Source organism: Topomyia yanbarensis, chromosome 3, assembly GCF_030247195.1.
Source record: "Topomyia yanbarensis strain Yona2022 chromosome 3, ASM3024719v1, whole genome shotgun sequence".
Taxonomy (NCBI): domain Eukaryota; kingdom Metazoa; phylum Arthropoda; class Insecta; order Diptera; family Culicidae; genus Topomyia; species Topomyia yanbarensis.
The window spans coordinates 209,172,160-209,196,940 of record NC_080672.1 but is presented as its reverse complement, the minus strand read 5'-3'; the positions used below and the strand labels follow the sequence as shown (position 1 = coordinate 209,196,940).

The 24,781-nt window shown below is 40.9% G+C and overlaps 1 pseudogene; it reads right to left on the bottom strand.

Moving 5' to 3' along the window:
• Nucleotides 1–17,465: 17,465 nt before the first annotated feature.
• LOC131687619 (DEAD-box helicase Dbp80-like) lies at nt 17,466–19,701 on the bottom strand (annotated as a pseudogene).
• Nucleotides 19,702–24,781: the final 5,080 nt, after the last annotated feature.

Below are 24,781 nucleotides of genomic sequence, written 5' to 3'. Positions count from 1 at the left end.
ACTGTCGACGAAGAAAGTTGGAATTTTCAAGTCAAGCCAGAAGAGTGCAATAAAAGTCGAAGCTTACAGAAGTGAAGCTGAGTGTTAAATCAAAAAAGAGTGAAGTGAAGTTAAAAAGCAGAAATGAGGAACTGGATAGTTAACCGGAGAATCCAGACTTCCAGGTAATTGACCGTCCCCTAAACTAACCAATGTGACGCCTCGATCGTCCCCCAAAGCCAATCCGCCATTTTGACATCCCCCATTGTGTTCGCAGGACCCCGTAGTTTATGCCTTGAAGCCGTGGTTTTAGTGTATAACCCCTGTGAACCCGGAAAGCCGTACCGTGTCCGACCGTCGAATACTCACGCGGAAAACCGGGCATAGCCGACGAATAGAACCCCTCGTCGAAGCTCGAGATCGTCAAACACTCGAGGCCGCGTAGGCGACCGGTAGCGAGCGACGTGCAGTAGCCGTAGAACATCGTGTGGAACCGCAGAATCAACGAAGCGAAGCAGTGGAGTACGGGGGTGAAGTGGCAGCGACAACGACTGGAGTGGAAAAGGGGCCCCGAAGAGAACCGAAGAATAAAGAAGATAGACAGTAAGAAAGTGGGAGAAAAAGAATAAAAGTGTCGACGAAAAGGAAAATAAAAGTTGTGTTTGCTTGAGGATAAACATCAGGTGTTTTCTTGACCGCGATTAGCCACGAGCGTATGCCGACCCTGAGTCGTTGAGAAAGGGAGTCTCATATTTGCTAGGCAGTAGCGATACGCAAGTTACACTTTGGCGCCCAAGTAAAATAGTTTAGGCTAATTGAACAAGAAAAACACTTGAAGAGTTGATAACACGTCTTTGCAGAAGTCTCTTGGAAAACGTCCAGAAATCTCAAGCAAACTTTGACTTCAGTCGCACTGATATTATAGTTTTTTTTCATTCGGAGTAAATTTATTAGATATTGCGGAAAATTCCGGAACGTTTTTCATTAACGGTGAAGTGCATTTCGGAAGAGTTGAGTAAAAACACCAGGCAAAACGTTCAGTTTATTTTAGCGTAACTTGAATACAATTTTTAAAATTTGATTTTTTTCTTGATTCGCTTGAGCGAACTTTTTTTTTCAAGTTATCGCTCAGTAATTTTCCTTGAATTTTGTGACCAAGATGGAGATGAGCCATTTGATGTCGCGGTACCATGGGATGAATACTGCCCATTTATCTGTTGATGAGCTAGAGCATGAGTTGAAAATTCGTCAGCTAGCCCACGATGCTCCGCGCAGTCAGCTAGAGAAAGTACTGCGAAACCGCCTGAAAGAGGAAAAGAATTTGTCACATGTTGCGTTTGATTTTGATAGTGAATCGGTGGTGAATGAGTTGATTGAGTGTGATGAAAAACTAAATGATATTAAAGCTTGTTTGGAAGGTAGGACGCAAAGAAGGCCCCAGAACAAATTTATAAGACTAAGTTGCTTCATGTTCTTTTTCGAATGGAACGGCTGAAGTCAAATGCCGTTGAAGAAGAAGATTTGAACAGCCTAGCAATGATCGCTGGGGACTGTGTGAGGTTACTCAATGTCTATTTTTCCGTTACCTCCCACCTCCCAGAAGTGAGAGAAGCTGAACGAACCATTATCAACGAGAGCATAAATCAAATGCGTCGAACAGACACAGAGGCAGGACCGAGCCGCCAAGAATTGAACGAGAGAGTCCCGGAGAGAATGTGGATGAACTCCGAATGAGATCCCCGTCGAGGTAGAATCAAATGTGGAGAGTGACGATGAAAGCATAGTGGAAAGAGCGGTCAACGAAGATACAGAGGGTGGTGAGCAGGTGGAAAATGAGGAAGCGAAGCGACATGATAGGCTAGCAGAGGAAAATAAACAGCTTTTGTCGGGTGTAAACCAGTCGTTGCAAAGGATTCAGGTACTTGAGGGAAAATATGCGGAACAGATAGGGATTAAAGTGTGTAAAATCAGCAATAGTGCCCAGATGGAAGAAAGTAATAGTGAGAAGAGAAAGGAAGGGAAAATTCAGTCGGACAAACCAGATTTCTAAAGGAGGTAGAATTTAATGCGCGTTCGGAAGGGTTTACAGAGGCAGAGTTGCTCGTCAGTGCACACCATCTGTTCACGCAGAAAGCCAAGTAAATGGAAGTAAATGGTAGCAATGAAATTAGAACGTGGAAGGAATTAGTACAAGAATTGAAGAGTGAGTTCTTACCTGTCGATATCGATTACGTCTATGAGCGGCAAGCCAACAACCGGAAGCAAGGCGCAAGAGAGAAGTTTCAGGACTATTATTTGGACATGGTCCGGATCTTCCGGGGTATGTTAGTTCCTTGGGATGAAAAACGGAAGTTCGATGTTCTTTTCCGGAACACACGCGGGGAATGTCGTACAGCGATGCTCGCCGCCAATATCAGCAACATTACTAAAATGAAAGAGTTTGGTAAGAGGTTTGACTCAATCAATTGGCAGTTGTACCAAAGGAAGGAAAATAGGTTCCCATCGCAGAATATGCAGATTGAGGAGGTACGAGAGCAAAGACAATTTCAACATAAGAATAACACTCGTAACCAAAATAAATACCAAGGCAGAGGAAATCATTTCCCAACGGATTACAACCAAAAAGGACAGAGGACGAAGTGGCAACAGCAACCACCAGGTGGTGAACAAAGGAACAAAGAGGAAAAACCAAAGCCAAATACACACAGTTCTGCTTCTAATGAGCCAGTTCCAGGACCAAGTGGAACTAGTGCTTTACAGCGGATTGTTGGGGCGTACATTCCGGTGAAAAGGGATGTTTGCTTGAATTGTCTCGAATATGGACATAGTTACGCAATGTGCCAAGAAACGAGATGAGTTTTGCGAACGATGCGGATTCCCCGGGTATGCAACAAAAGAGTGTCCCTTTTGTGAATCAAAAAACGTTCACAAGACTGCTCAGTGAGGCGAGTCAGTCGTGAATCAGACTCCGCAAGGCCTCACGAAGCTGATCCTACGGAAGTACTTATGCAGCTTGGCTAGAAGTAGAAGAGGAGGAAGAGGATGGCGAGATAGCAACAATGCTCGTAACTCTCAGTAATGATCCTCGACCATTTGCGAAGGTCGAAATGCTGGGTATTTCAGTAATCGGATTGCTAGACAGCGGAGCAGCAAGAACAGTTTTAGGGATAGGAGAAAGGAAGCTAGTTAAAGATTTAAAATTGAAAATTAGACCCACGGAGATGAGTTTGAAAACAGCTGCAGGGCAGGAATTAGAAGTTGTAGGGTGTGTAGACATTCCAATAACATTCAATGACAAAACAAAAATCATACTAGTGGTGATTGCTCCTAAGTTGAGTCGTAGATGCATTCTGGGTTACGATTTTTGGCAGCAATTCGGTATTAGTCCTACAGTGCACAAATTCGTGGACGCGATCGAGGATGGATGCAGTGACTCTCTGGAAGAAGAAGAAGAAACGTTAAGCGAGGAACAAATTCAGCAATTGGAGGAGGTCAAGAAGTTGTTCTTAGTAGCCAGTCCGGGTAATTTTGGAAAGACGGATCTAATTGAACACCGTATAGAACTGAAGGAGGAGTTTCAGGCAACGGACCCGGTTCGGAAGAATCCCTACCCTCGGAGTCCTGAAATACAGAGGAAGATTCACAAGGCTTTGGACAATATGGTACGAGATAACATTATTGAACCCTCCAATTCGGATTGGGCCCTACCAATAGTGCGGGTTAAAAACGAGATAGTGAGGATGTGCGATTATGTTTGGACGCTAGGAAGCTGAACGAGCGAACAAAAAGAGATGCATATCCTCTCCCACACCAGAACAGAATTTTAAGCCATCTAGGGCCATTTAAATATTTGCCGACCATAGATTTGACCCAGGCTTTCTTACAGGTGCCCCTGAATCGAGAATCTCGGAAATAAACCGCTTTCTCGATCCCAGGAAAAGGCCTTTTTCAGTTCATACGGTTAGCGAACTTACTGCACCTCTCAGAAACAAGCCGAAGAGAGTGCAGTGGAACAACGCAGCAGGTGAAGCTTTCAAGGCTATCAAAGAGAGGCTGATTTCAGCGCCTGTGATGGCCAATCCGAACTTTAGCGTGCCATTTTCAGTACAAACGGACGCTAGCGATACAGCTCTCGCAGGAGTTCTTACCCAGTTACAAAATGGAGAGGAGAGGGTAATTGCATACTATTCGGAGAAACTGAAGGGAGCAGAGCTGAGCTATCATGCAGCGGAAAAAGAAGGGCTCGCCGCTCTCCGATGTATTGAGTAATTCAGGTGCTACATTGAAGGCACAAGGCTCACGCTGGTGACCGACTCATCCGCACTTTCATTCATTATGAAGACGAAATGGAAGTCATCGTCACGTCCTAGTCGTTGGAGCATAACTTTACAACAATACGACATGGAGGTAAAGCATAGGAAAGGGAAGGAGAACATAGTTCCTGATGCGTTGTCCCGGTCCATAGAAACAATCGACACGATAGCTGAGGATAAGTGGTACATTAATTTGTACGGTTCGGTAGAGCAATGCCCGGAGAAGTTTATGGACTTCCGGATCGAAAATTCGAAACTGTACAAGCTTGTTTCAGCACGTTCCTATATCCTCGACTATCGATTCGAGTGGAAGGAATGCGTACCAGAATCTAAGCGACTACATATAATGAAACAGAAGCATGACGACAATTTTCATATAGGGTTTGAAAAGTGCATCGAAAATCTGAAACAGAGATTCTATTGGCCTAGAATGTACGCTGACCTAAAAAAGGACATAAGTAACTGCAAAATGTGCAAAGAAAACAAACATTCAACGGTGTCTACTGCACCACAGATGGGCAAGTAACGGATTGCATCCAAGCCATTTCAAATTTTGTGCATGGATTACATTCAGTCTCTTCCCCGGAGCAAGCAGGACAACGCTCACTTATTAGTCAGTTTAGACATTTTTTCTAAGTTCTGCTTACTTGTTCCGGTGAAGAAGATCTCGTCCAGTGGTCTGTGCACTATATTCGAAGAAAAATGGTTGCGGAGGTTTTCGGTTCCCCAATTTGTAATCACTGACAATGCCACGACTTTCCAGTCTAAAGCATTTCAGGAGTTGTTGCGGAAATACGAGGTTCAGCATTGGGCGAACGCTTGTCATCGAAGCCAGACGAATCCAGTTGAACGCTTAAACAGAACGATAAACTCCATGATCCATACATACGTTCGCACGGATCAAAGATTATGGGACACCAGAATTTCAGAAACGGAGCATATTCTGAATAACAGCGTGCATTCGTCAACCAAATTTACCCCACATCGAGTCGTTTTTGGACACGAGATGGCAACTCGTGGATCAGATCATCGTTTCGAAAGAGATAAAGAGGAAAGGATGAGCAGGATGAAAGGAGTGAGTACGAAACTTTTGGATTTGGTGAGAGACAACCTGAGAAAGGTTCATGAGAGCACGAAAAGGCAGTACGATTTACGCCACAAAAGGTACTCACCCACGTTTAATGTCGGACAACTTGTTTACAAACGATCATTCCGACAATCATCGGCGGGCAATGCATTTAATGCGAAGCTTGGTCCTCCGTATACTCAGTGTATTATCGTCGCCAAGAAAGGGACAAGCTCATATGAAGTCTCCGACTTGAATGGCAAATCTCTTGGAGATTTTTCTGAGGCTGATTTGAAGGCGTAGAGCTCTAAAATTAGAAGAAAGGGTTCTGTTTTTGAGTGAAGGGAGGTCAAATAGGGTGACGATAGTGTTCCGTTAATATCCATGTCTATAACACGCATTAGCTCTCGTTTGCATAATCCTGAAACAAGAAGAGAACGGATTCTCAGAAACAACATACAAATCTAATGCAAAGAAAATTTAGAATAACATCAGAGGAGAATAGTGAGTAGTAGTAGTGAAGTGTAGTGGGTAGTGGACGCGATGCCGCGCATCTTCCGAAAAGTCGTTTTTTTAGCGAAAACGCCGTCGATTAAATCTGTGGGGTGTTATTTAGCTATCTGTTGGTTTATTATTATCCCGTATTGTGAGGTAGTGAAACCTAAATTGATTAACAAATCAAAAATTGGTTTTCAGTGCAGTTTCCCAGCCTGGCATGGCTGTTTTATCATGACTGTTTATGCTGAATAGCATGGTGTTGTGTGTGTGAATCACCACACAGTGGTAGTGTCTAGTGTGTTTGTTTTCGCAGTCGATTTCTGCGATCAAACTTAATTCCTGTGCCGTTCCGCATTTCTCTTTGTACGCGGTATTATATCGTGATGGTTACAGTATCACGTTGATAAGTTGTTTAGAGCAGCTGTGTCGTTGGGATTTAGAACCGACTTGGTTCTAGCTTAGCAACGACGTGTTACTGAGCTTCGCACTTACTTCCTTATTGGATTTGATAAAGAATTTATTTTATTTTTGGTTTTTAAAGTTTCTTTTACCCGGAGGGAAATCTAGCAGGTCATAAGCCGGAAGTACGACTTATGATGACTACGGTTTTCCTAGCGGGTTGTACCTTGGAAAGGAGAAAAAGAAATAGATTATATGATAAAGTATACTTCACTACCAACTCCTCTGTTGGTTTGATTGACGTCTGCTGGGCGCTGGTAGGGACCTCTTTAACTGCGAATCACTACAAAGGAAAAACGTGTCATCGGTTTCTACTTAGAAAGAAAAACGACTAAACACCTGCTATGGGAAAAAGCGACTGAACGACTGATTTAATTTCATATTCTTAAAACTATATATACAAATTCCTAATCTAACTATTCACCTACCTACTTAGTTCTAGCTATTCACCCTTCTCGCTCACTCCTACCGTGATGTGTTTTTTATTCCTTTCCGCCGTCCATTCGGTACGGCCGGCAAATTATGTTCCTGCCTTCTAGACTGTTTTAGGGTGGGTAAACAATTCAAATGCTAAACCCTTTGCGCTGGTAAACAAATCAATTCTATATCTTTCGGCGCGGGTAAAATTATCTATTTGGTATCGGTCTAGACCGGATACCTTTACGTTGGATTATTTTCCCAGGACCGTCGCTAGATCACTTTATTATTATTTTATCTTTTACGGCCTTCGTGGCGGTACTTGCGCCTCGCCGGGATCGCCTACGTACACAATGCTGTATTATTTGGCAACCGTCTGAGAGTTTTATTACTATCGTCCCTTCTAGACGATAATTGCTTTCTTCGCATTTCCTCATGGTCCTTGCCAAGTAACTTACTATCATAAATTTCACCAGTTACCTGGAGTCTCGTCCCTGGTGGAAGCTTAGACCACCGTATGAATTGTGTATGAATTGTGCAATTAATGCAGCTTGGGACACGAGGGTCGATGAGTAATTACGGCTATCATGAGGCCTTTTGTTATTATTGGGTAATTCGCCCACTCTCAATATATGCTTCCTTGAGCAATTTACTGGTTGATACATGAACGCTTTCAGCCAACTTCAAACGTATGCATATATGTACCGTGAAGCGATCCTGAGCTCGACATTCCCGGCCCCGTAAATCTTCCTGAAGGTTTACTACTGTTTATGATCGAGCGACTGTCGCAGAATATAAAAATAGATATACTTTTTTTTTTCTTTGTCTAATTTGTTTGCTAATTATAATAATTATAACTCGTTATTATTGTTTACAATGAGCTTTCTGTAATATTTCTAGAAGTGGAAACAGATGATCCACTGTACTTCTGGTTTTACATTGTGGTGCCAGATATACAAACATGGCTGTATTCTACAGACTGATACAGACGCGGCTATACATCTACAGGATTTTACACTAGAATAACTGTATTTGAATATTTGATTTCTTTAGTTTAAATCTACTTTTATAGCAATGTTCCAAGATATAAAGGCTTTACATAACCATCTAAAGACTTCTACATACATTTTAATTATTCTTCTATAGTCACCTAAACATGTGGAATCCCTGATTGTAGCACAAGTTTTTTTCTTTTTTTTTTTAACTCGTAATAAATGAAAACAATTTTTTTTCTTCAAACCTACATACTTCAACAATATAATTCTTATCAATTCTACATACTTCAAAATATGATACTTATCCATTCAATAATAAATATTCCAAATATATATAAATATAAATTCTACATACTTCAAATATGCTACTTATCAATCCTGTACTCATCACATATTTCAAAACAGGTTGATCTACATCTTGCTCTGTCAATCAGCTGGGGATACCTATCCATCTGACGAAGTCTTAATACTTAATTGAAACAGCAAAGTTTTATAATCTCTCTTTTAAATCAATAGGAATTTTCACGAAATTCTAAAACGTCTTCTTCTACAGTGAAAGAACGTATCTGTCAATTTTTCTTCTGCTAACTGCTTTTGTATTTCACGTGACACATTCTGTCACGATTTTCTGGTAATTTTCTTGTTGATGAGAACTACTATTGTTGATGCTGCCATTGCTGGTGGAAGAGTAACTTTCGGTGCTGGAACATGTATGATACTGGTTCGTTATATCCAACTGCGGTACGGTGAAATCTGGGCTGTAGTAGGGCAACTGATCTCAGTGGCCTTTGCGATGCTCTGAAGTCCAATAGTGATAAAAGACACGAAGAATCCATCTCTCCATTGTTCAATTTTGCGACAAACGTTGCCTTTTGTATTTGCCGGCGGCGCTTCAACATATCAAGCTTGCAGCGGTGAGGATACGGTTGAAGATTTAACGGATCACGCCACGGAAGATTCCATAATACCGTCCGGATGAATCTTCTCTGGACACGTTCAATTATTTGACTCCAAGTCAATTGGTACGGGCACCAAACTAGAGAGACGATTTCGGCAATAGGATGTACAAGCGAGCAATATAAAGCATATATCGTGTTCATATTGGTGCGCCATTTATCCTGTTTCATCAGACTCGTGCCTATGTGGTCGATAAATACTCCATCCTGGACGACTCTGACCAACAATGAATTTGCCATACTGAGAACTGCTGCCGCAGTTACCATAGCTGTGAATATAGAAATTGGAGAAAAGCGAATGAATGGCCTAATTATCTCATTTAATATACTACTTTTTCTCTGCTCTGCCTGAGAAATTCTCACAATTTCTCGTTTCATTTTAATTCGGCGATCTTTAAAAGTAGGATCAACGGATCCAAGTTCAGATGCATGCATTACACCATGCTCTGATTCCTGTCTACTCTTCGCCGATTTTGGGATTAAATCCTTTCCTTCGACGTCTAAAACTGCTAGTTCAGCAATCGCGTGTTCACGGATTGCCCCTTTGCTAAGGATCTCAGCCTGTCTAACTACGCCTGCCATTCCTAAAATCGCATAGAAGGAAGTCAAAGATTGATCATTCACATCCTTCAATGTTTTATGGATTAGTGGTCGCAAACTGACAAACCACTCTGCTTGAATGAAGGTTGATCGCAACACTTCACTTATAGGTGTCTTTTTAGACATATCGTCTATCTTGGCACAGAGCACTTTCTTTATAGCTCTGCTCAACCTTTCCCAGACGGCTCTAAAATGTGGAGCTGCTGGAGGGTTGGAAATTTCAAACTCCGTCGGCTCTCCTCGTTTCACTCTTGAATTGAGATATTGGGGAAGCCGCTCTAAATCTTCTTCGGTCTCAACGAAGTTGGTTTCGTTGTTGCTGTAAAGCTGAGTTACTTTACCTCTATGCCACTTGAAACATAGGAAAAAGGCATTGCTACTAATATTACCTCCCAATTCAATATGCTTCTCACGAGTAATTAAACAAGCGAAAATTACTCCCCATTTATTTTCTTTGACATTTCTAGCTTTTTGAAAATAGAAAGGTCCAAAATAATCCTTTCCGCTATATTCAAACAGAAACGCGTTTAAATTAGATCTTATCAGCGGGATATGAGTCGTCCCTGGAACTGTTACATAAAAAGTCTTCAGAATACATCTGTATTCCAATTTACTTCGCGCTCTCATGACTCCAGTGTTGATGTCAATGAGGGGATATACTTTTTTAAAATAATCATCTTTGGGCACATAGTCCCTTATTTGCTTTCTTTCTTCATCATTTTGGATGTCATATTTTAGCATCCTTTTCATTTCTTTCGCAAATGCTTCTATTTGAACATTTACCATCTGTGCGCGTGACGGCGAACTAATCGACTCGAAAATCATTACTTGCATTTCGTATACATCACGCTCTTTATCGGTTCGGCATCTCTGCCATAAAAATCGTTGAACTTGCTGATCAACCAATTTTATATGGCCTTGGTGGAACATTTTCTTAATGTCTCCACAAACCGCCACCTTCAATAATACTTCGTATAGAGAAGCATCTAGTCCCGACAACAAATTGGAGTTAAACAATATACCTTGAACCTTTTGTGCCGCATCAAAATCTAATCTTAATTTTGGCGGAATTTTACTAAAATGAGGTATACAAAGTACTCGTTCAAACGGATACTCAATTTCCTCCTTACTCAATTCTCTAATGAATCTATTTGATTCATAGTTATTAAAGGATGCCATTGCCCATTCCTTTTTGTTAACATTCACATTTTGTTTCATTATGTTGAGTTTGTTCAAGGCATAACTCTTTGGAAATTTGACATCATCATTTTTCCAAAGCTGTCCAATTTCATAAATGCTCTCCTTCTTTTGGAGAGAACTTCGAATTATTTCCTTTGAGCACTTAGGCTCTTTAGTTTCAGGCGTATTTGGAATTGTAGCTCCGAAATACCCTGTGGAAAGTAATCTTTTTACTATCTTCCTACTCTGAAAGGAAGGTTCGAGAGGTGATACTGTCCTCTCGCTTGTTCACATCAACGTCTCGCGTATTTGCGTCAGCTCAGCCATTGCTTCACTGTTTCTATCTTGCGCTTGGAGTGTCACATTTTTCATCTCCAAGTCTTTTGCTCTTATCTTATTCTGAAAAGAGTTCACGATGGATAACAAATTCCTCTCATGAATTTTCCACAGCTCAGACATAGATTTGCTACCATCTAATGCTAATGCTTGAAGTGCTATATTATTCATCTTCAAGTCTTCCATCCCCTTCTTATTTAGAAGGGAGTTCACGAGGGATAATGTTTTCCTCTCGTTCTTCTTCATCAGCTCAATTATCATTTCGCTGTCTTGGATGGCCTTTTTAAACATCTCGATGTCTTTCTTCAGCTTAACCTCTTCTTGGTTGCGCTGCTGGCATTTTACACAATACCAAACATCTGGTATTGCGGGTCGTTCATTCATCTTTACGCAACATTTATGAAAATATCTATCGCAATCGGAGCAGGTTATCATATCGACCATTGCTCGATCTTTCCTTGTGCAAAGCCGACAATTGCCATTGGGATTCGACACGAATTCCATATTTGCTTAGAAGTATTTATCAATCAATCTCTAACAATCTTTCCAATTGTAGAAAACGTAACTTAAATACTCAATTTTAAATAGTTGAAAACTATTCAAAATACTTTTAATAAAATTTTAAGGAAGATTGTGCTCCGCTCCTCTCTGGAGCCACCAAAATGTCGTTGGGATTTAGAACCGACTTGGTTCTAGCTTAGCAACGACGTGTTACTGAGCTTCGCACTTACTTCCTTATTGGATTTATCATATAATCTATTTCTTTTTCTCCTTTCCAAGGTACAACCCGCTAGGAAAACCGTAGTCATCATAAGTCGTACTTCCGGCTTATGACCTGCTAGATTTCCCTCCGGGTAAAAGAAACTTTAAAAACCAAAAATAAAATAAATTCTTTATCAAATCCAATAAGGAAGTAAGTGCGAAGCTCAGTAACACGTCGTTGCTAAGCTAGAACCAAGTCGGTTCTAAATCCCAACGACAAGCTGGTTTTAACCAATCTCTGGCCTTCCTTTTTATGAGCAGCAATGGCTCGTAATCAGGTTTGGAAAATCTGAGCCCCCTGATAAGTTTTTCAGACAATCAGTGTATCGCATGTGACCACCACATGCGCATTTGGATTACTTATTGTTTACGCAGCGATTGGCCGTCTATTGCTTGGCCATAATCACAGCTATTTTAAATTTGTAGGTATCCTTCAACAGTGTTAAACTATGTACTGTTGAGCGAATATTGTCTCAAGTATAGGTGCGGCCAAGAGTGAGGCTTATTTTGTTTCTGAACCCTCAGATACGCAGCACTGTCTTTGGAGCAGTATGGTGAGGCGCGCTCAAAAATAAAAGCAGTAAATGCTTTTACTGAGGGATTCCTTCGCTGTGGTGTTTTTGCGACGGTGTTGTGCTTTGGAGGGTTACGAAAACAAGCACAGATTGAGAATAATCTCATCAACAGTGGTGCGCTTCCGTTCAGATGTTTTGGAACAGGTATGAAATAGTTCGATTGGCTCGGTTTCCCGGGCATCTTCGGAGACACACGATGGTAGTTAGTTTGTGTGTCATTGAGAAGTCATCACTTGGTGACACTTTCAGTCACTCAAATGTTTAATGTCCGTCGTGCTCTCTCCGTATATACTTCCGTGTTCCCTTGTTCATGCAGCTTTTACAGGGATGTTTCGGAAATTTTGAGCGACAGTGTACTACAAATTTCAGATCTAGATACTTTCTGTATGTGCTTGGTAGACTGAAATCGTAGCCACACTAATCTATTGTGGTTGGTGTTTGTTCTCGATCTTCCTAGCTGTCAGTGTACTTCTACTTGCGGTTCTAATGTGTTGTATTTCAGTTAAGTGGTAGTGCAAAACTGAATTTTATTGTGCGAAACTTTCCACAGTGCAAATTCCCACTCTTTTGGATCCAACCGTTGCTGCGTGCAGGTCACCTCCACTTTTTTTCGGCTTTTCGCTAAATTTTTGGTATCATGGAATCGAAACTTGAGTCTCTTCCTGCAACATCAGGTGTAAACACTGATAGTAGTGAGAAGCGGGCTCTTTCTAAACCCATAAACAGGGGTAAAAATTTTGATAAAAATCAAAGAAAAAAGCGCAACCGCAGTGATGCTTCTCCAAACAATGCTTCGACTCATGGTATAGAGCCTTTGTCTCTCAATAACCATCGAGTACAAGTAAGGTTGGAGAAAGGTCATTTTACGGTTGCACTGAAGGACGATCTGTTAAAAGATCTTCATGGGTGTCTCTTTTCAATCCCACCTGACTCCTTCATTCCCAGCTTCCGTTGATTTGGCTTAAGGTATGGCATTGTTTAGTACTCTCCGGATAACGAACAAAGCTGTATCTGGCTGAAACAGAAATTGGAGATGATAAGTGGGAAGGCAAGAGACTTCCGTTTTATTGTCGAACCATATAGCTTTCATCAGAATAAGATATTCCTTTATATTCCTTGGAATTCCAAGGAATCTTTGCGGAGTTCTGACGTTTTGATGAGGCTAGATTTTTCATAATACTGGTTCGCGGGCAGTTTGCTGGGAAATTCTGAGAACCAAGTCGATTACAGAGAAAATACAGCAGTATTTTTGCAGTATCGACGACTTTCTAGCAAGGCATGGTTATAAACTGAACTATGGCTTCCAAAAAGTCACGGCGAAGGTTTATAAACCTAAATCGATTTAAGTCGAGTTTGAATGACAATATCCCTTTGGGAGTGTTGTCGTTCTGTTGCCTCAATATCCCTTCGAGGGTGTTGATGCAACCGCTCTAGCTTGCTTGGAATTTCTGAAGGGCCAAGTCGATTACAGCGAAAATACAGCGGTATTTTTGCAGTATCGACGACCGATCTTTGGTATTTCTGGCGAAAATTGTTTAAAACTGAAGTATGGCTTCTAAAAAGTCACGGCGAAAGTTTATAAACCTAAATCGATTTAAGCCGAATTTGAATGACAGTATCTCTTCGGGGGCGCTGTCGTTCCGTTATCTCAATATCCCCTCGGGGGTGTTGATATATCCGTTCATCGAGAAGTGTCTTTAGTCCCTTGGGAGTGAAGAATACTTCCGTATTGTCTATGTTCTGTGTGTCGTTTATTTCCTTATCCCTAACCTTACCACTTCCCAAATCCTTCCCATCAGGAAATGATGAAAAGACAAATCATGGCAAGGCACAAATCTCCGATCAACATGGGGAACGTGCCACTTGAGCCAGTCGCTACTGATTCCTGATTCCTGATTCTGTTCTTGAGTGAAGGGAGGTCAAATAGGGTGACGATAGTGTTCCGTTAATATCCATGTCTAGAACACGCATTAGCTCTCGTTTGCATAATTCTGGAACAAGAAGAGAACGGATTCTCAGAAACAACATACAAATGTAATGCAAAGAAAATTTAGAATAGTGAATTAAGAAGATTTCAAAAAGTTTTAACCCTAAATCCAGGGAGAATTGAGGAGTTGATTCATTTAGAGCCCAACACTCAAATGCATTCGGGTGCAATTGATCAGCTTGAATGCAACGTTGTAAACAAGTCTTTGAGGTTGCAGTTCAATTGGTTATTGCAAGGTACCGCAAGTGTGAGGTTGTGTGTAGGCGGAGATAGAAAGCAAGGCACAAAATTGCGTTCAGACCTTGAACAGATCATGCATTCAATAAATCAACAACACGGAAGCAGAAGATAAATTAGAAATACAGAACAGGATAGAAAAAAACCCTTTTGTGAATAGGCTACTTACCTACATAGCCGCATATATTCCTCATGTTTTGCCCAATGGACTTCTATTTAGGAAAATCAAGAAAAAATGCAATCCGAAGAGAACTAAAATAATAATAATGATCATCTGGCCAGACTTCGTCGACGAAAAGTCACCAAAATTGATAAAATTCTTCTTAAACGCACAATTTTCCAAAATTTTTCCTAAATAAAACCCCATTGCACACTTACCATGTTTTACAATAGCCACTTTTGACAAGATAGTGACAGCTCGATCTTCCGTATCTCGCACACACCGATGAAAGGTGATAACGCTATCAGAGTGCAGTAATAGATTAAATGGTCAACTCCGGCAAACGAAACGTTTCACGAGTGATGAAATAAATCATGTACCGCACGCGAGCGCTAATTTGTAATTTGATAATTATGTGTATATATTTCCGGAAATTATTTTAAACTATATAATATTATGCATGTATAAAATAATGCATGCAAACTTATTTCATTACTTTTAATTCTATTATTGTAAATTTAACTGTATATAATGTTATTCATAAAATTTTAATTTGTTTCTCATCAATGTTGGTTTATTAAAACAGTGTTATGAGTTCGTTGGAGACCGGAATCGAAAGATATTGATGGTCAGTACGGGTTTATCCTTTAAATAGCGCGGAGTTGGGTAACCGACGGTGAAGCCTTATGACCCCGACTCATCTTAGCTCTGTTTGAAATGCTACCCCTTGCCCCGCTTATTTCTGGATTTCTGATAATTTAACAGCTTTCATAAATTTAAAAAAAATAATTATGAAGTGTGATATGTGGTTAATTTTTATTTGTGATAATTCAGGTTCAGAGGTACGCGGCGTGTTTTCGATTTTGCTTGTGTATTTGTTTTGTATTCAAATATTTAAAAAAAATATTAGCTTGACTAATATTTTTTACCCGAGCAGGGGGAGAGTGTAACCAGTGTATTTGTTTCTGTATAAGATTTTGTGAGATTGTCGCGTTTAGTTTATGTTTATTTAGTGTCTAAAAGGCGAACACCGTCAGAAGGCCAGAACGCAGCCAGGACAACTCGCCACAATTTCCGTAAACCACCACCAGGTGCCGGATTCAGTAAACAGGCGGCCATTGGAGGTGGCGATAATAGAAGATTTGGGCGGAATTCATTGGCGAACCAAAGGGTCAACGGTCGAGAGTATGAGGTCAATAACCACCAAAACCGGATTTCAATTGGGTCATTAAGCCATATATAGTTTTCCGTTCCATTCGAAAAATTTTAGGTCCAATATACATAATAAAACATTATTTCAAAAAAAAATTCGTTGTAATACCTTAAAACGATTTTTTTGTTTTTTAAACTAAATCTTGTAAACTTGGCAACCATACATTGGAAAACTGCGGTTGTTTACATCTGGCCTATCAAGACAACACCCAAAATGAAAAAAACTATATGCAAAGGATGGTGTTTATGTCAATTAAAAATAATCCTCCGGGAAAACCGAGAAAACATGCCCTAATTTTTTCTGACAGGGCATCATTTGTCGTGAAATTCGATATGTCAAATCCTTCCTATAGCTTATTGCTTGTGGCACTAAAAACTGGATTCTAATCGCACTGCGCACTTACTGTTTTTCTATTAAATTCTTCTCATAGACTGGTTAGTTCGACTGGTCTGTCTATGAAAGGACCATATCTATCACTTGAAATGCATGTGTTTTGACAGCTCGCAGTTTTCAGTAGCAGTTTGATCACTCGCACTTTGAAAGTGCGGAGTCCAGGTTAGTGGGAAGTGCGCAATAGTATGCACCTCTTGCGAAATGAGGTCGCGAAATATTTTTCCTTCTTCCGTACGGAATTTTGACATTTGCTCGCGAAAACTAGTCTGTGTGTTTGCTGTTAGATGTCGCTTTTGATAACTGGAAAACGACATCAGCTGTTGTTTATTTCTTTTTTATATTTCTGTTGTCATTTAAATGTTTTAAATGATGTATTTTATTAATTCATCACGGATGTGTATGAAATCAGTAACAATTGTAAACCTATTTGCCATTCATGAAGCTCTCAGGGAAGTGACGTACTCAGCGTGAATCATATTTCGAGCATGATTAATCATAATGCTTATTTGTGACGGTTCCGGATGTCTCGGGGAAGTTCAGTCTGACCAATTTAGACAGCACAATTCCTGCAATCGGAAATTTAAATCATTGGCTGGCCATTTTCTATCTAAATTGGCTGCTTCTACCGGTTCTAGAAGACCCAGGGAAATGATCGAAATTCGCTCAAACCAAATCTATTGTAATTGTCCGAATCGTAACTCTAAGTCGGCGTTTGACCATTAAGAAGCAAATCTGATTGCCTTGGCCGCCTTTACCGCTTTCACAAGTCTCGGGGAAACTACCTTTCGAAACACGTTTCGGAATCCGGAAATATAACGCAAATATAACAACCGACTCCTACTCAATCGGTTTCAGGTCGAACCAAACCCTAGGCTTTAAACTTTGACTGACGTTAAAAATCGATTATGATAACAATGGCTACTACTAAAGGTTCTGGAAGTCTCAGGGAATGCTACCAATAATCAGTACGGATACAAACCTATTTTTGGTATAACAATTGTGAGAATCGTAATTCAAATTTATTGCCATAAGTAATTCGTGGTAATTCTTATTGAATGAAACACTAGAGAGGTTTAAGGAATTGCGCATATTGCTACTACTTGTATTACTGCCGCAAGAAACATAATTGTCCCATGTGTATAGGGATTCCCATAGTTTTGCTTCTAGCGGCAGAATACCTCACACAAAAAATGCTGTTCAAGTCTGATATTACACCGAAAGTTAGACGAATTAACTGAATTCTGATTTGATGGTCAGATTGACCCTGTATGTAAATTATGGAAAAGATGTTATAAGCCTTTTACAATCAGTCATAATACAATAATATGTTATAATCCATTTAAAACGAGTGTATTGCTAGTTAGGCACTTTTCAATCAGTTAGGTCCTTTCATAATCAGTTCGGTCATAAAAATCAATTAGGCCCTTTTATAAATTGTTGTAAAATCGCTATCAAAATTCTTCATAATCAAATGTTGCGTTATGTACGTGCTCGGGTAGATATTTGTTAATAGAAAACATGAAATTTCAATTTGTTACATTTTGCACTTACTTTTCAAATGTTTGGATAGAACTGGGTAGAACTATATTGTAATTGTAAATTTAATAGCTTACGATACCCTGTTGGTTACATTTGTATACCTTATGTCAGATCAAGGAAAAAAAATATAAAATTATAAATTCAGAATCAAAACAAGTATGACCCAAAAAAGCTCCTACGCCTTTCACCAGTAGCTGCTCGAAAACACTTTACGGTGCGATCTTTTCAATTTCGTCCGAGCTCTCCGCGTCTAGTAACTGAATCTTTTTCCGGAAGTGTTTTTTGATTGATCTGCAAATCATCATGCTTCGATCACTGCCCACTAGGTTGATGGTGATTCCGTTCTGTTAAAGAAGTGGGAAGAAATACAATCTATAGGATCACAAGAATGAGTCACACTTACCGAATATACCGGTGCGTCTAATTCGATGTAGATACGTTTCGCAATCGGCTCGTCCCTGCTGATCCATCGGCAGGTCGAAGTTGACGACAATGGTCACCTGTTCGACGTCGGTACCTAAGACGAAAGAATCTCTCCGTAACCTGGTGCTGTAGCCAGAATCAAGTGGTGGAACTTACCCCTGGACAAAACGTTCGTTATAATCTGTACCTTCTCTAGTCCGGTTCGGAATCGATCCAGAACGTCCAACCGTTGCTACACCGTTAGATCACCGGACAGTACCGCTACCGAGTGACCATCCTGGGACATCCTGCCGGTCAACCAACCGGCCATTTTGCGTACCTGTTTCGATCGATTAACAGTTCTGAAAATAAGTTTACTTGGAGTTTACAACTGTCCTATACATCATATGACAGAAAATGATCGCTTGTCCGACGATAATCACACAATTTCTCGTCTTGGTTGCGGAACATGACGTAGTACTGTTTGATGTTATCGAGTGATTCTTGCTCCCGCGCCTGCCGAATGACGATCGGATTGGGTACGATGTACTCGGCAAACTCTAGCTTCTAGCTCATACGTGGCCAAGAAGAACACCAACCATAACACCCGCCTCGTCCAGTACAAAAAGGGAAAACTAGGTCGTACGTCCTGAACTTTATACCCCAGTCCATTAGCTTGCCGGGTGTTCCGATGATGATACGATTAGTCAGCTTCGCCCCTTTGACGGTATCCTCACCGCGAACGGTGTAAGGAAGTTTGATTTCCGGACAAAACTTTGCCATTTTGGCAGCTACTTCCCCCTTCTGAATTGCCAGCTCATACGTGGGGGAAAGGCAAATCACCTGCAGGTTTTTTAACTGATGGACTCAAGTGAGCATTGCCAGCACGAAGGCAGCGGTTTTTCCTATTCCCGACTGACTCTGGGCGATTATATTCCGTGGCGGACCGGCCAACAGAGTAGGTAGAGCCATCTCCTGAATATTGGAAGGGGCGTTGAAACCCATCGCATAGACTCCCTGTAGTAATTCCGGCTTCATGTGCAAAGCTTCGAAAGTTTTAACCAACCAATCGGCGAAGAAGAATCCTTCTGCTGCACCTCCAGATCCAGCTTTGATTCTACTAAACCTTAGCGAACATCTTTCATTAGCAAACTTGCACCCGCCGGGCTAAAAGATTAGTCATGGATAATTTTAAAGCTGATACTAAATATTTCGGGAGAAAATTTAGAATAGGACGTAAGCAACAATGAGATTCTCTTTGGGGTCGTTCTCTTCTGTTTATTACTCGGTCGTTTCAATATTTAGTACTCAACTCTTTGCCTAATATTTTAGTAAAAACCATCGGCTATGTACTGGAAAATTAGTGCAATGTGTTGTAGTGACGTCATAATAATCGAAAGAGAAAGTAAACAACGAGAGTCTCTCAATGTTCCTTATGTCCTAATCAAAATTTTCTGCAGATTTCGACTTACTTGAATGCCTCTGCATCTTCCGCGGAGGAAGCTGTTTTTTCATTTTCTCTTGCAGATTGTTTTTCTTCAGGAGCTGCTAGAGTCAGAATTTCCGTAGCTACCGAACTCCAAACATCAGGTGCAGCTTTGGTTCTACTGCCGGTGGACTAGGTTTTTTCCGCATTCTCTTTCTCTGGACTGCCAGCCGCCGGCTCTGAATCCTTATCCTTGGTGATATGTACTCAGTTCGCTAACCTATTTGTATTGAAAAGAAAAATTCAAATCCCATCCCAATGATCGCTTCAAAAATAGGTTATAACAAATAAACACTTACCGAGTGCAGAAATTTCTTGATCCATCGTCTTTCTGACCTAGTTATCGGCAGCGCTTGCCATCGTTTCGATCGGGTATTAAAATTCAATAGCAAGGTACAAAGTATGGGAAATCGTCCTGAATCAGCACGGGTACTGTCCCTCGGGTGGTTTATTCCTTGCAATTCGCTGAAATTTTGACCAGAGCGACCTTGCGGAAAAAAACGATGCCTTCTTTTGGCTGCTCACTTCCCTTGCCATGAAATCGATGATGAGCGCTTATTCCAAACGGTTAGCCGATTGAACATGACGTGCCATTATGTTTGTTCTGTGAATTGATAAGGACATCTAGATATGCAAAGGAATGTTTGGAGGAGGGATGCTACTGGTAAATACATACCGAAAGAGAAAGTCCTTTCCGAGCATCTTGATGTTGTGTTTTCTGTTGGCTCATTATCACTGCGTTCTCTTGCTGGGTGTTTACTATGATAATATGTTGCTGGTGTTCGATCTGAAAAAATCATAATAAAAAAATATCCGTAAATGAGTAAACTCGAGCTTTTAAAAGAAGAATAGGGTATTACATTACAATGTACTAAACACGGTACTGATCCTTTCGAAATAAAAAAGGTAATAAAAATGCCTCACCTTGCCGCACCAACTGAATAAAAAGTCCTCCTGCACACCGCATGGTACAGTATAGTATGCTGCTACTACTGTGTTTGAATGTGCTGTTGCTATCTTTTTTGCAGTTGGTCAATGGTCTTCTACATTTGTCTTTGATCTATTGCACTAATTGCGGTTGCTGACCAGGTTGTACCGTCGGTTGAACGTTATTGCTACCGACCTTTAGGATGATGGTCATGGTCTGGAGGAAATCTTAATTTTCTGAAGTTATGGTTGAAGGTGGTTCTGCTGCTGAGCTTGCTGTGAAATGTTGCGATAAGCATTCGAATAGTGATTGCTTGCTGCTGCTGGAATGGAATCACGAGCACTGTGGAGGCAGTGATATTTTCATGCAAGGAACTGGTATGAACCAAGGCTGGAATATGACGTTTGTGCTTGACTCAGATTTCTCTAAATCAGGAAGGCAACCGCTGGTAAAAATAGTGGCAGGCAAGTTTTAAGGCAGAATGTACCGATGAAATATTTTCCGATGTGTCCATCATTCGTAAACTCCTGTTGTTCGTTTGAGCAGTAATTGCTATGTGGTCCTTTTTTGAGGGGTTGATGGCTGTTGCTGGATTGGGAGTTGTTGGTACTGCTGCGGTTGCATCGATTTAATGTTGGTTGGCTGATTGCCAGATCCAGGATGTTGAGACAAGATTAGTTGAGCTGATTTGCTTTGTTCGGGTGTGCTGCAAATAATATTAATTATTTAAATTTAATTGTTTAAAACTAGAAAAAATCACACTTCCAGTAATATTTTTAAACTTACAATTCAAATTCGAAATATTGAATTTCTAAACTACGAATATTGACAGGTTGCGATGAAAAAAATAACAAAAATTACCAATCTTGTGTTTTATTATATTTTTTCATTGCAACCTGTCAAAATTTCGCGAGCCTCCGTGCGAAATAATACCGCTGACCATTATTTCGCAAGGAAAAAGTTTGCCTTGGTGACAGCGCATAGAAAGCAGCGCTGTCTCGCGGAAGTATTATGAAACTTATCGTTTGTCGAACCGTGTCTCAGCTAACTTCATTTTTCGTTATCGTTTTCGCGAGAGCTGCGTACCGCTTACGAAATGGAAACGAAATTTTTTTTCGCGAACATTTCGCGACGTTTTTTATGCATAGGTTTTGTATATGAAATTTCATTTCGCAAGAGGTGCATACTTAGCTTATAGTGTCAAATCCAGACTGTCAACATATTTCTTTATTTTAATTTTTAATATTGTTTTCACGTTTCCTGAGTTGGAAAAAAACATTGTTGCAATCACGAAAATCAGCTTTATCGATGTAAGTAATAAAAAACGACTTTTTTTCTCATTTAATGCCCAATTGCCCGATAACTATCGACGAGGAAAGTTGGAATTTTCAAGTCAAGCCAGAAGAGTGCAATAAAAGTCGAAGCTTATAGAAGCGAAGCTGAGTGTTAAATCAAAAAAGAGTGAAATGAAGTTAAAAAGCAGAAATAAGGAACTGGATAGTTAACCGGAGAATCCAGACTTCCAGGTAATTGACCGTCCCCTAAACTAACCCATGTGACGCCTCGACCGTCCCCCAAAGCCAATCCGCCATTTTGACATCCCCCATTGTGTTCGCAGGACCCCGTAGTTTATACCTTGAAGCCGTGGTTTTAGTGTATAACCCCTGTGAACCCGGAAAGCCCTACCGTGTCCGACCGTCGAATACTCACGCGGGAAACCGGGCATAGCCGACGAATAGAACCCCTCGTCGAAGCTCGAGATCGTCAAACACTCGAGGCCGCGTAGACGACCGGTAGCGAGCGACGTGCAGTAGCCGTAGAACATCGTGTGGAACCGCAGAATCAACGGAGCGAAGCAGTGGAGTACGGGGGTGAAGTGACAGCGACAACGACTGGAGTGGAAAAGGGGCCCCGAAGAGAACCGAAGAATAAAGAAGTGCCAAGGTAGGAGATAGACAGTAAAAAAGTGGGAGAAAAAGAATAAAAGTGTCGACGAAAAGGGAAATAAAAGTTGTGTTTGCTTGAGGATAAAGATCAGGTGTTTTCTTGACCGCGATTAGCCACAAGCGTATGCCGAACCTGAGTCGTTGAGAAAGGGAGTCTCATATTTGCTAGGCAGTAGCGATACGCAAGTTACACGTGTCTCTACTTTAGAAGCCTAGGTGGCAAGAAGGTGTTTTTGTTATTATATGTTGACGACATATTGATAATGGGTCACGACATGAATCAGATCAATGTAATCAAGGGCTGTCTATCCAAAGAGTTCAGAATGACGGATGCAAAGGTGGTATCATGTTTTCTCGGAATGAAAATTGAGAGGAACATTGAGCAGATAATAATGCGAAGCAGCCAGCGAAGATATTTAGAGACCCTTTTGGAAAGGTTTGACATGTCTGAGTGCAAGCCGATATCCGTTCCGATGGAGCGCCGTCTACGCTTGCAGAAGGGTGATCGGAATCGAACCGTACGTCCAAGCCGTATCGAGAGCTGGTGGGCTGTTTGATGTATGCTACGCTTACCAGTCGACCTGATCTTTTTGTGGCGATCAATTACCGATGAGCATTGGACTCATTATTGCGATATGTTAAGGGTTCGTTGGGCATTGGACTGACATTTAAAGCCGACAGTGCGGCGCCTGTGCTTGCAGCATATTGCGATACTAACTGGGCAAACGATGTGGTAGATAGACGCTCAGTAACGGGATACGTTTTCAAGGTGTTCGGATGTACGGCTGTCTAGGGAACGAGGAAGCAGCAATCAGTGTCATTGTCGTCCACTGAAGCTGAACTGGTTGCCTTGTGTACAGCTGTTTGCGAAGGTATGTGGCTTAAGCGGTTGATTGAGGGACTGGGTTATAAAATGACCACTGCTGTATCGTATTATGAAGACAATCAAAGCACAATAAGGATTGTTCGTGAGCCAAAGGTTAGAAGCCGCCTTAAGCACGTCGATGTTAAACATCAGTTCGTCTGCGATTTGGTTCAACAGGGGCAGTTTGAGTTACGGTACGTCCCGACGGAACAATAAGAAGCGGACATAATGACGAAGGGGTTTCCTGCAGGACAGTTTCGTAAGTTACGGGGAAGACTGAATCAGACAAATTGAGCAGGGGTAATGAGAGTGCAATTTATGTTCAATGCATTTTTTAACTGTCTTATCCCTCGATACGTGAACACGGCTGGCAAAAACACGTTTTCGTTTAAGTGCTACAATCGAATTGGCCTTTTTCGATCCGAAATCTCTTTCCGCCCATAGTAATGACCCTGCCACTTCTAGTTTTCCGATCTGTTCACTTCACATCCTTGCTCTCACTTGAGTACTATGGCTCTAATTTTCATTACTTTCCTTACCCAGTAATCTCTAGCTAATTGAATGTCGTTAAAATGTAAAAAAGAAAATGTGACTAACATAGTCGAAATAAAAAAGGAAAAAAGAAAAAGGAACTGATGGGAATCCATCGACAGCGGTGGGTAGCCGCTGTAGACACAGCCATTGCCTTACACAATGTAGTAAACCCGCTACGACTTTAAGCACAGTGACAATAGTTGGGTTGCAATTGACCAATCTATCGGATGAGCTGTTCTATCTCACAATGAAGCCTCGTAATTTCTCTTATAAATTTCCTTTTCTTACATGAAAATTGAAAAGAACGAGGTATGGTGGGTGAACTGGGACAATCCCGGAGTTTTGCTTGTTTGATCTTATCACCATGTTCATATACCGTATAAAAACGTTTATTAATACTGTTTAAAAAACAGCGTTTTAATTTAGTAGCAAACAGACAATAAAATTTTCAATACATTCATCTTAACGAATTTTCTACAAAAAATCTATCAAGCTGCCAACAATACCCAGAGGCCTAAACGCAATTGCGACGGAAGCGGAACGGCCACGGAAAGCGGCTGTCAATTATAATTTTGAATATATGCAAGTCAATGCGGTTGTCCGCAATGATGGCGGAACGGTAAACGCGGCGTTGTACTAAAAGAACAAAACCGCGCTTTTTGAAAAAATTCAAAAAGAGCGGCAATCGAAAACGCGGTAAACAGATTGTTTTAATTCAAATTCACCGAATTCCATATTCAGTGGAATCTAACGTATTGTATTGCGGATATTTAGGTTGGGCAGAGAGTGAACTTAATAGCAGCTTTTTTGTTTCATTCGATTTTAGAGGTTTTAACCTTAGGGTCATTCGCCTTTTTTGGAGTAGAAAAAGCTTTTTTCTAAAAATCTCCAATCATATATGCGGCTTTTGGAATCGAACCCAAATAAGCAATTTTCGTGTGCGTACTAATGGACCA